Raw genomic sequence first — 11,543 nt, forward strand, 5'->3', positions numbered from 1 at the left:
CCGGGACAGGCCGGTTCCCTGCAGCAGGCCCCGCCCACGGGGAGCGCCCACCCCGCCCCACCGCGCATCTGCCCTCGGGGCTCCTCTGTGTGCGTTCAGCGCTCGGCCTCCACCTGCACTTTCCTCCTCCCAGTGACCAGTCGCAGCACGTGTGCTTCCCATCCTCAGCCCCAGTGAGAGCCCGGAGTCAGCCGGGGCTCCGGCCATGTGTGTCCCTGCGTCACTGTCACCCCGTCACCCCACCCGAGACCAGCAGCGTGAATGGGGGATTCCGTGCAGTCAGCCCCGCAGCCAGTCTGTCCTGCAGGAGGTGACACGGGGACAAGCACAGGTGAGAAGGGCCTGCCCTCTGCCAGCCTGAGGTCCAGGTGCAGAGCCAGGGAGACCCATGTGCGATCTTGCCCTTCAGGGTAAAGGGTGCAGAGCAGGCCCCGGGGTCCAGGCTTCTCGGTGCCACAGGAGACACCCTCTCTGTCTTAAGGACAAAGGGAAATCATCCTCTGCTCTCAGGGTCCACAGAACTGCCGGGGACCCAGGAAACAGGCCCTTCTCCGGAGGCCGGGCAGCAGGGACCCTGCAGAGGTCACACCCAGGCGCCCCCGCCCATGCACCCCACTGACCGCCACGTGACCGCTCCAGCTCTGCCCCCTCACTGGAGCCCCTAGTCCTGGAGCAAGCGCCCCACTGCCCAAGCCTGGAGCACCTCCCCACCCCCGGGGGCCAGACATGCAGGAGCCTCATGTCTAAAAGGAGCCACACGGGGTCCCTGTGAGCGATGAACACGCGGCGTTTAACCTGCCTCAGTCCACGCACGCCTCTGTGGTTGCTGGTCTGAAATGTCTGTAAACACTGCAGTGAAGGCTTTATTCATATACATGTACGCACACACATACACGCAGGTACATCTACTGAACTAATTTCCAGGAACGAAGGCCCCGTCGAGGAGGAGCGTAGATGGGAAGGGGCCAGGCTGCGTCAGGAGGCGCGCTGCAGGCTGAGTGCAGGAAGCTCTGATCGATGACGACACAGTCCTTCCTCCGCGGGCGCCGTGTCCTGTGGGGTGAGGACAGGCTGCTCTGTGAGGGACGCCGCCTCCTGCCCGATGGAGCTCCAATGAGTCTGCCGCTGAACAAAGGCTAAATTAGAGCCCTGGCTCTTTCTGACTTCAGGGAACATTATGGCAGCCAGTGCCCTAGTTTTTCCACAGTTGTACAGAAAAACATTTTTTTGAAAACCGGTGATGGGCTTTTATTCCCTTCCTGTGTCAGTTTAAGGCAGGCTCCTAGCTACCTTCTCCAGGGAAGATCCCATTATGCCCGAGCTCACAAGGAGAACTGAGGGAAACCAGACTCATGTCCACGGTTCAGCAGGGTGAGCTGGAGCTGATCACCTGCTCCTGACCAGCGCCTGGAGCCCTGCTGGGTGCTTCAGGCTGAAGCCAGGCGGGCCAGTGGCCAGAGAGACTTTATAGGAAAAGGGCACCAGCGCAGAGACCAGATAAAGAGGAGCGACGTGGAAAGGGGACTGGCACCCATCAGTCACCAGGTGTTGACTGGGTCCCCGTGTGGACTCGGCTCTCTGGGGGAAACAAGACGCAGCGATGCCGGATCCAGACCCTCAGCCGAGACGCACCACGTCCATGCGCCGGAGATCAGGCAGGACGTGCTAGGTTATGCTGCAGCGACAAACAACCCCAGGTCTAGTACTCACCAAAACAGACGCTCACTCGTGCTCATGCTTCGTGTTCGTCTTGTCGTGGCTGTGGATTTGCTCCACGTCATTGTCACTCCAGGACCCAGGCCACCGAGGCAGCTTCTGTCTGGAACGCTGCTGTTCACTGCGGCAGGGAAGAGAGTGACACACTGGTTCCTAAAGCTTCTATCAGAGGGGACACCCGTCACTCCTGTCACATTCCACTGGTGCAAGTTTCAGGACAGAGGCAGGTGACCCCCACTGGACTTGCAGCTGAGAGAGTGTGAGGTCCGGAGATGCTGCAGCCTTTCTGCGTCCATCAGGGAGAGTGTATCTGAGAAAGAAGCTGACCCGGAAGAAGAAATCAGACAGTGAGAGGGAGAGAGGGAAAGTGAGCCCTGATGGCATCACAGGCTCTGAACCCAGCCTTGGAGAGGCCAGCTCTGGCCCTAGACTGTGGAGGAGCTTGAATCTGAAACCCTCCATTTTGCCTAAAGCTGGTTAGAGTTGGGTTTTCTGTCCTTTACAACTAAACGAGTTCTAGCTGCACAGAGCACTTAGGGCTCTGCCTGGCCTTTCTCGGGACACAGGACTGGGCATGTGGAGAGTCCTCTGATGCAGGGTGGCCTCCTCACAGGCAGGGGCCATGGACCAGCAGGACGGTTAGGGCCTCAGCTCTGGATTCTGACGGCCTGGGGTGAAGCCTGGCTTCTCACTTGTGCAACCTCTACCTCACCTTCTCCATGCCTGAATCGGGGACATAACAGAACATACGTCATGGGGTTGCTATGGGATTATGGAAGCCAGACAAGTAAATAGTAAATGCCTGGTGCCTGTCAGTGCTCAAGAAAGGTCAGCGGGGGTGTCTCTGTGTCCCCAGTACCACCCAGGGTCTGGAGTGAGAAGTTTCTCGGGAAATGTGACAAGGCAGCGCGCGGGACCGTTTATGAGCTATGACCCAGGTGGGGAGGGGGCCTGAGAGAACATGTGGGTGAGGGGGTCTCCCACAGGAGGCAGGTCAGCAACTGAGGACCATGAACAAGCGGGGCTCCTATGGGAAGTGGGGACGGGGTGCAGACGCTCGCCCGCTGAGCCGCGAGGAGGACAGGCGGGAGAGGCTGGCTGGTGTCACCTGTGCCGGCTTCACATCACGAGGCACAGGTACATGGGTGAGAGCGGGCATGAGACGTTACAACACAGCGTCCAGTGGCAGAAGCAGGTTATGAAATACCATGTGCCGCATTATCCTATGTTTGGTGAAAGAAAAGTTTTGCATACCTTTGAATACAAACAAAGAAGGAGAACCATCTAAATATTACTAGTGAACATGAATTATTAGTTTTTTCTCTTCTTATTCTATAAATGATTGTTTAGTCTTAATTTCATAATGTCTGAATATTTACCTTGTAAGTATCTGAATAATATATATATGTTTTAAAAAGTTATTTTATAGAGAAACAAGTTAAGCCAAACCAGAAAGGAAAAAAATGACTCTGCTTTCTCAAAGAAATCAACGACAAGACAAAGAAAGACTCTCATTCAGTAAAAAGGAAGAAGGGAGGGGCAGTTATGACAACGGTGACGACGAGGAGGGGTTGATATGAAGGTCATTATGATTGTGGAGAAGATAACGATAACGGTGATGACAACCTCAGTCCCGTCACTCACCAGCGTGTGTCCTTGGACAACGGAATGGACCACTCTGTGCCTCAGTTTCCCCATCCGAAACCTGAGGATAAACTCTCCCCACGTCAGGGTGAGGACTGAGCGAACTGGTCCTGTAATCAGAGCTCCCCAAGCATCGCCGGCACTGAGTGAACATCCTGAATGCTGGTCTTCTCATCTGCACCTTGGCCACGGGAGATTGGGGGTCTTTCCTGGGCTGGGGTCTCAGAGGGGACAATGGCAGAGGCCACTCCTTCCTGGGCTGCCCAGGAAGGGGACGTGCTCCCCGGGAGGCTGGTTTGCCCCTGTCAGCTGCAGTGGGGAAGCCCAGTCTGGGTCTATTACACATGCTGTTCTAAGTTCCTGTCTGCATCTTGCTACAGCAGGAAAATTGTGGAGGTTTAGAGGCTAGATTCTCTGTAAGAAAAGATAATGGAGTCTCCAGCAGGGAGATCAGATGGAGAGTGAGTTCCCTTTAGGAGGTGCCAGCACAGTCGCCTTGTGGGGGAAGACAGGCTTCTCTGCTTTAATCTGATCTCATTCAAATTCAGTATCTCTCAGTTGCCCACGTCACACGCTTACATCCAGAGCCGGGGGCCCCACGCTGGGGGGGAAGCAGCACAAGCCTGTCAAACCAGAATGATGCCGTGGCCATGTCGTTTCTGTGGGCTGTGATGTGAGGACATTGAGAGACCAGGAATTTCAGCGGATAAACACCTCCTCCCTGACCCGGTGCCCTCATCAGGGTAACAACAGGCTGTCCCTGGACATCCTGGGGGGTTGCCTAGGGCACTAGAGTCTGTCCAACTGGAGACCTGCCCCTGCGGTTCTCAGCGCAGTGCTGCAGGTGGTCAGTGTCAGGGGGGGACAGCAGCAGCGCTGTGAGCGTCGGGAGCTGGGGAGAGATGCTAGCAGGGGCTTCAGGAGAAGGTGGCCCAGAGGGAAGTGTGGAGGGTGAGCGTGTCGACAAAGGCTCAGGGGCAGCGAGGGACATTCTGGGGACAGCTGAGGTGCGGACACAGTCCCAGCGATGGAGAGCAAAGGCTGTCGAGGGAGATCGAGGGCGTGTTGTGCAAAACAGAGAGTGGGTAAGCGCATGGAGGTCAGACCAGGCTGCTGGGTCTGAGCCCAGACTCTGCAGCTCACCACCTGTTCAACATTAGGTGAGTCTCTTAACCTCTCTGTGCCTCAACCTCTTCCTCATTCAAATGGGGATGGCGACACTACCTTATAGACTCGTGATGACGTCAACAGAGTAACAGATTGAAAGCACTTGGAGCAGTGCCAGGACTTGTGAGTGCCACATTCAGCGATGGCGGCGACCATGACGATGACGACGGTGATGGGGACGACGGCAGTGATGCTGGTAACGACGGCAGTGATGATAATGGTGGTGACGACGACGATAACAGTGAGGAAAGCACGCAGCCCAGGATGGACATAATGTCCTTCCAGCATCAGACCCTGAGGCTCCCAGAGACTTCTAGAAGCCCCTGATGGCGCTGCTCAGTTCCAAACACATCAGGAAAAAACCACTCTCAGTGACTGAAACAGAAGACCTTTAGAAAAACAGCATTCCTCATAAGAGCAACAGGAAATGCAGTTAAGTAATCAATATTAAATCTCTTTCAGTCTAGACACAAATAATGAGATTTCATAAAATTATAATTTGAAGTGCAATATACTATAGAATGTCCGACTATCTCTCAAATGTGATTTTCTTCCCTTGTAATTGATTAGTGGGATAGAGTCAACAAGGTATAGTGTTTACAGCTGATCGTGGACAGAAGCTGATGTCCCCAATGTCAGAACACCCCGCTGATGCACAAGTGATACACACCAGGTCACCAACCAGGGGTCACAGCCCGTGGCTGACCCTCTCTGCCCTGTGGAAGGCAAAGGTGCCCACTGCCAGCACACGATGCCCTGGTTCAATGCTGGTCCCCAGCTAAAAAGCCATTAGCATCTGGTCCATATTGATCTGCAGCCATTGGGGGCTCAGCTGAGCGACCCTCCCTGAGAGAGGCAGGACCACAGGCATCACATTTGGCCTAGGGCTGGGACTTCTCTTCACCGGATCCAATCTCGCAAACCAGGCTCCCGGGGCTCCTGGATATTTAATTCAGTTGCAAGGTTTTCTGCAGCACGAGGGGAGCAAAGTCAGGCGGGCTTGGGGCATTCCTCTGATTCTAGGGGCACAAGACACAAAAGCAGCTTTGGGGCCAGCACCCTCGCCTGTGTCTCTGTGGGTCTGTGTTCTCTGTATAAATAGGGATGTTTCCGAATTTGCACATGGGAGTCTGGGTGTGTGAGCATCCGTGATGTGTGCGTCTAAGTTTGCAGGTGTGTGTCTCGGTCCTTGCACAGGGCACGTGCATGTCTGCCTATCTTGTGACAATGACATGTTTTCTCTGGACAAGTCGTGGCCTCCTGGCCTGGCCTCCCCTCCGGCCCCTCTTGAGCCCAGCAGCAGGACAGACACGTGAAGGATAAACCAGCTCACCTCACTCCCTGGTTAAGTCCTCCCAGGGCTTCTGCATCACCAGGGTTGGCAACTGTGAGGACAGGAACCCCTGCAGCTGGGGGAAGGGGAAAAGGAGCACGTTTCACTGTCCCTGAGCGTTCCTGTGCGCGCAGCTCTGGGCGGGGTCCGAGCCTGAGCATCTCCAACCGCCCCAGGTGAAGCCGCCAGGCGGGCGGCCGGGGCGCATGTCAGGAGGCTCTCAGGCCCCTCGTGGGGAGCAAACGCCTGCCCCACACCAGGGCCACTCAGCCAGACCCCGCCGCCGCCGCCGGCCCCGAGATCTGGACCTTCTCTCTCCGCCCTCCCCACCGAGGCCTCGCTCCCCGCCAGCTCCCCCGCCTTCACCGGCTCTGCCGGCTCCACCTTCTCTCTTCCGGGGCAGAGGCTGACGGGAGGCTTCGGATTGGTGGGCTGGGGTCACATGACTGGGCCCCGCTGCAAGGGAGGCTGGGAAACGCACCTCTGGTTTCCGCACTGGGAAGTGAGGCTCGTGATGAGGCAAGTGTCCCCCGGGAAGGGAGGCGTCACAGCCAGCCGGGGGCTGCACGACGTCCACGCCGGCTTCTTCCACAGCCAGACCCCGGCCGCAAGACTCACAGGCCCCTCCGCCTTTCATCCTCCCACACACCAGGCCCAGCCCCCCACGTTTCTAGAACTTTCTCCGCCCACCTCTCCAGGCGGGCCTCAGTCCAAATGCCACCTCCTTAGAGAGGCTTCCTCTGACCACCCCAGTCATTCCAGGACAGCACGCCCAAATCCAAGGCCCTCAGCACTGAGGACGTAGCAAAGATGGTTCGCACCTGCCCTCCCCCTTTCAACACAAGGTTATAAAATGTCTTGCTGTTCAGCAGGACAGCCCTTCGCTTAGCCAGACTGCGTGACCGGGGAAGATCCTGGCCATCCATGTTCCACACAGTCGCAGGGCTGCTCCCAGAAGGAATGTTCTGAGGATAAAACGGATCCTCTTGGTTGAATATGTGTTGTGTGTGAGTGTGTGTGAGTGTGTGTATGTGTGAGTGTATGTGTGAGTGTATGTGTGAGTGTGTGAGTGTGTGTGTGTGAGTGGGGGGGGCAGGGGGCCTTCTTCACAAGGCATACCTGAAGTGCTTTCTCTCTGGCGTGGCCAGCACTGGAGAGGGGCTGACCCAGCGTGTGGTCATCGTGTGCAGAGAGAACGGGTACTCAGTGTAGGGAGATCACTGTGTGGATGTCGACCAAGGAACCTTCTTCTAAGCTATGATACGGCACACAGCGGGATCCTGGCACACACTCATCTAGGTGTTAAATCCAGATATATACACTCAACAACAGGGAGAGGGTAGGTGGAGGGAGAGGGAAAACTATTTAACCCATTTGGGTCATTCCTGTCAACGAGTCTATGTCCCAAATGCAGGAATCAGAGGATGGGGATCTGCTGTCCCCTCATCTGTCTCCAGGCGGTATCTTCACCATTCTGAGATGATTCAGTGTTTAAAATTGTATTCTTCACTCAAAATGGCCCTACGAATGAGGCATTTATTTCATCTTATGCTCAGCAGAGAAAAAACAAAAACAAAAAACTATATCTGTTCCAATGCTGGACTACTCATGATTTTTAAGAAACTCAATTTAAACCTAAACCCTGTGTTAAGATGTGAATTCTATGTTGTCATTATTTCCGTGGCCCCTGTGTCTTAGGCGGCTTCCCCCACACCATGCTCCATCGTGGGCGCTGAGGGCCCACCAGCTGGGAGTGGAACACGCTTGTGTGGGGTCCTGGCTCCTCCCCTCCCTGGATGCGTGGCCAACTCTGTAACCTCTCTGTGCCTCAGCTTCCTCGTTGGTGAGTGTGGATGAGAGCAGAACCTACCTCACTGGGAGAGGACTGAATGAGATAATCCATCCAAGCCCCTTAGCACAATGCCTGTCACCCAGGAGGTGCTCCATAAATGTGGTGGTTATTAACTTCACGTTCACAAGATGGACTTTGCAGTAAACGGTGCAGAAATAATTTTGAAATTTGTCATGCTATATTTCAGGGCACTTGTGAATGAAGCACTAGATTTCAAAGGGCTTTATCACATGCTTTCTCATATCTAGGACCCTGGACTCAAATATTTCTTCATGTTAATGTATGTATTTTTTTCCTCTCCTGGCTGCCTCAACCCACATTTCTTATCCCCTCAGTCCTAATGCTTAAGCCTAGACTTTAGAGAGCCGCAGGCACAGGATATAATAATAATGTAAAAATAATACCATTGTATTTTTTTCTCTTAGATCAAGATTGATTTTCTGGTTCCCTATAACCTCGCCTTTCACACATGCCTGTGGGCTATTACCATCTGGTCAGAGCATCCCTTTCACTTCCCGCCTGTCATCTGGAAGGAGAGGGTCTCCCTGAGCTGAGTCCACTCACTTGAGATGCTTTTCAGTTTATACCCGAGGGAGAGCTGACGGCGCCCAACCTTGTCAGGGTTCCCTCGGCATCACCGTCAGTCACGATCACCGCTCTCTCTCTTTCTCTCGTTTCTCTTTCCCATAGTCACGCAGACAAGGCAGACCACTCAACTGACCCCAGATGCAGTGGGCCATCCCTCTAGGGCTCCTCCAGCCTTACAGCAGGGCGTCTCCCCTTCTCTGGTTGCTGGGTGTACCTCACACTTACTCTCCCACCTCCCACCATCCAGGACGCCCTGCTCTCTGAGACCGCAGATGTCTCAGGAAGGTCCATCCCCTCCAGCCCACAGGACAGCGCTGCTGCTTCTCCCAGACCCAGGGAGATGCAAGGAGGAGGCCTGCAGCTACGGGACACAGCAGAGGTTTGTCACATTGGACATTGAGAACGCAGCCAGTCTTCTGGGAATCCAACTGATAATGTTTGAGGTGAAGCCCAAATGAGCTCCCTCCTGGAATCCACATGGTGCAGACCTCCTCTCTGCCCCTCGCTGTCTCTGCCTCCTGGAATCTCTGACATGTGGGTTGACCTGCAGGACTTGACCTTCCCGTTGCTGCTCACACCCAGCCCCCAGGGAGGACCTGGCCCACAGCACAGAGTCAGCAATGTCAGTAGGAAGAGTGAACGTCGGGGAAATTGGGGAGGGGGCCAAGGTCCGGGGTCCGCCATCCACGTCCTGGTCGTGCCCGTCCCTCGGACACAGGCTCAGCGTCGTCCTAAGAACTAGCTGTGGGTCTTTAGAGGGCAGTGGTCCCCTGTCACAGGCCACAGAGGATGTCCTGGGCCCAATACCAGGGAAAGGCTGTCATATTTTAACAACTGGTGGATTAGATTGGGCCCACCTGGATATTCCAGAATGCACTCTGTACTTCAAGGTCTGGACCCCTAATCACCTCTGCAGGCCCCCCCTCTCCCAGGTAAGGTAACACAGTCACAGGTCCTGGGGATCAGGGTGTGGACACCTTTGGTGCCTTTATTCTCCCAGCCATACCATCATGGACCTGAATCAAGGTTCTCCCCCTCCGTTTCCCTGATGGGATGCTGTGCTGTGATTTGATGAACTGCTTCTCTGTCCCCATCCTCTGACTTGACGGTCAAACCTTCTCAAGGTCAAGAAGGGTCTCAGATTTCCAAAGGTCCATTCAGTGAATATGAACTGATGCAAAGGTGAATCCTCAGGACACCCACGGGCAGGCGGTGACAGGAAACTATGGACCAGGAGGGGCTGGGGCGCTGGTGAGAGTGTGCCCCACGAGGGGGTGTCCGCAGCTCGGCACCAGCCACGGCTGCCACGTGGGATGGGTCTCAGGGATCAGCCGTGTGGGATCTGAGCCCTGACTGCTCAAGAACATGCAGAAATGAGCACTTTAAGCAAAACTTCTTAATTTTTAAGCGTTGGACACTAACTCAAATTCTTTCAGCACTGACCAGGTTAAGCAAACACCTGGAGGTCGCCCAGCCTGTGTCCTGCAGTTTACAATCTCTGTTCCGGGAAATTTCTTTTTTTTTTTTTTGTCGTATATGGCCTTTATTATGTTGAGGTAGGTTCCCTCTATGCCCACTTTCTGGAGACTTTTTTTTATCATAAATGGGTGTTGAATTTTGTCAAAAGCTTTTTCTGCATCTATTGAGATCATCATATGGTTTTTATTCCTTCATTTGTTAATATGGTGTATCACATTGATTGATTTGCGTATATTGAAGAATCCTTGCATCCCTGGGATAAATCCCACTTGATCATGGTATATGATCCTTTGAATGTGTTGTTGGATTCTGTTTGCTAGTATTTTGTTGAGGATTTTTGCATCTATATTCATCAGTGATATTGGTCTGTAATTTTCTTTTATTGTAGTATCTTTGTCTGGTTTTGGTATCAGGGTGATGGTGGCCTCATAGAATGAGTTTGGGAGTGTTCCTTCCTCTGCAATTTTTTGGAAGCGTTTGAGAAGGATGGGTGTTGGCTCTTCTCTAAATGTTTGATAGAATTCACCTGTGAAGCCATCTGGTCCTGGACTTTTGTTTGTTGGAAGATTTTTAATCACAGTTTCAATTTCATTACTTGTGATTGGTCTGTTCATATTTTCTATTTCTTCCTGGTTCACTCTTGGAAGGTTATACCTTTCTAAGAATTTGTCCATTTCTTCCAGGTTGTCCATTTTATTGGCATAGAGTTGCTTGTAGTAGTCTCTTAAGATCCTTTGTATTTCTGCGGTGTCTGCTGTAACTTCTCCTTTTTCATTTCTGATTTTATTGATGTGAGTCCTCTCCCTCTTGTTCTTGATGAGTCTGGCTAATGGCTTATCAATTTTGTTTATCTTCTCAAATAACCAGTTTTTAGTTTTATTGATCTTTGCTATTGTTTTTTTGTTTCTATTTCATTTATTTCTGATCTGATCTTTATGATTTCTTTCCTTCTGCTAACTTTGGGTTTTGTTTGTTCTTCTTTCTCTAGTTCCTTTAGGTGTAAGGTTAGATTGTTTATTTGAGACTTTTCTTGTTTCTTGAGGTAGGCTTGTATAGCTATAAACTTCCCTCTTAGAACTGCTTTTGCTGCATCCCATAGGTTTTGGATCGTCGTGTTTTCATAGTCATTTGTCTCTAGGTGTTTTTTGAATTCCTCTTTGATTTCTTCAGTGATCTCTTGGTTATTTAGTAACGTATTGTTTAGCCTTCATGTGTTTGTGTTTTTAATGTTTTTTTCCCTGTAATTCATTTCTAATCTCATAGTGTTGTGGTCAGAAAAGATGCTTGATATGAGTTCAATTTTCTTAAATTTACTGAGGCTTGATTTGTGACCCAAGATGTGATCTATCCTGAAGAATGTTCCGTGCGCACTTGAGAAGAAAGTGTAATCTGCTGTTTTTGGATGGAATGTCCTATAAATATCAATTAAATCTATCTGGTCTGTTGTGTCATTTAAAGCTTGTGTTTCCTTATTAATTTTCATTTTGGATGGTCTGTCCATTGGTGTAAGTGAGGTGTTAAAGTCCTCCACTATTATTGTATTACTGTGGATTTCCTCTTTTATAGCTGTTAGCAGTTGCCGTATGTATTGAGGTGCTCCTATGTTGGGTGCATATATGTTTATAATTGTTATATCTTCTTCTTTCATTGATCCCTTGATCATTATGTAGGGTCCTTCCTTGTCTCTTGTAACATTCTTTATTTTAAAGTCTATTTTATCTGATATGAATATTGCTACTCCAGCTTTCTTTTGATTTCCATTTG

At 51.9% G+C, this 11,543-nt stretch overlaps 1 long non-coding RNA gene across 1 annotated transcript; it reads right to left on the minus strand.

Moving 5' to 3' along the window:
* Window positions 1-858: 858 nt before the first annotated feature.
* LOC118906673 lies at window positions 859-5,919 on the minus strand. Its single transcript, XR_005022573.1, has 3 exons — window positions 5,861-5,919; window positions 1,711-1,837; window positions 859-1,053 (listed from the first exon to the last, which is right to left on the minus strand). It is a non-coding gene; the product is annotated as an uncharacterized LOC118906673 (long non-coding RNA).
* Window positions 5,920-11,543: the final 5,624 nt, after the last annotated feature.

Source organism: Balaenoptera musculus, chromosome 14 (assembly GCF_009873245.2).
Source record: "Balaenoptera musculus isolate JJ_BM4_2016_0621 chromosome 14, mBalMus1.pri.v3, whole genome shotgun sequence".
NCBI lineage: Eukaryota > Metazoa > Chordata > Mammalia > Artiodactyla > Balaenopteridae > Balaenoptera > Balaenoptera musculus.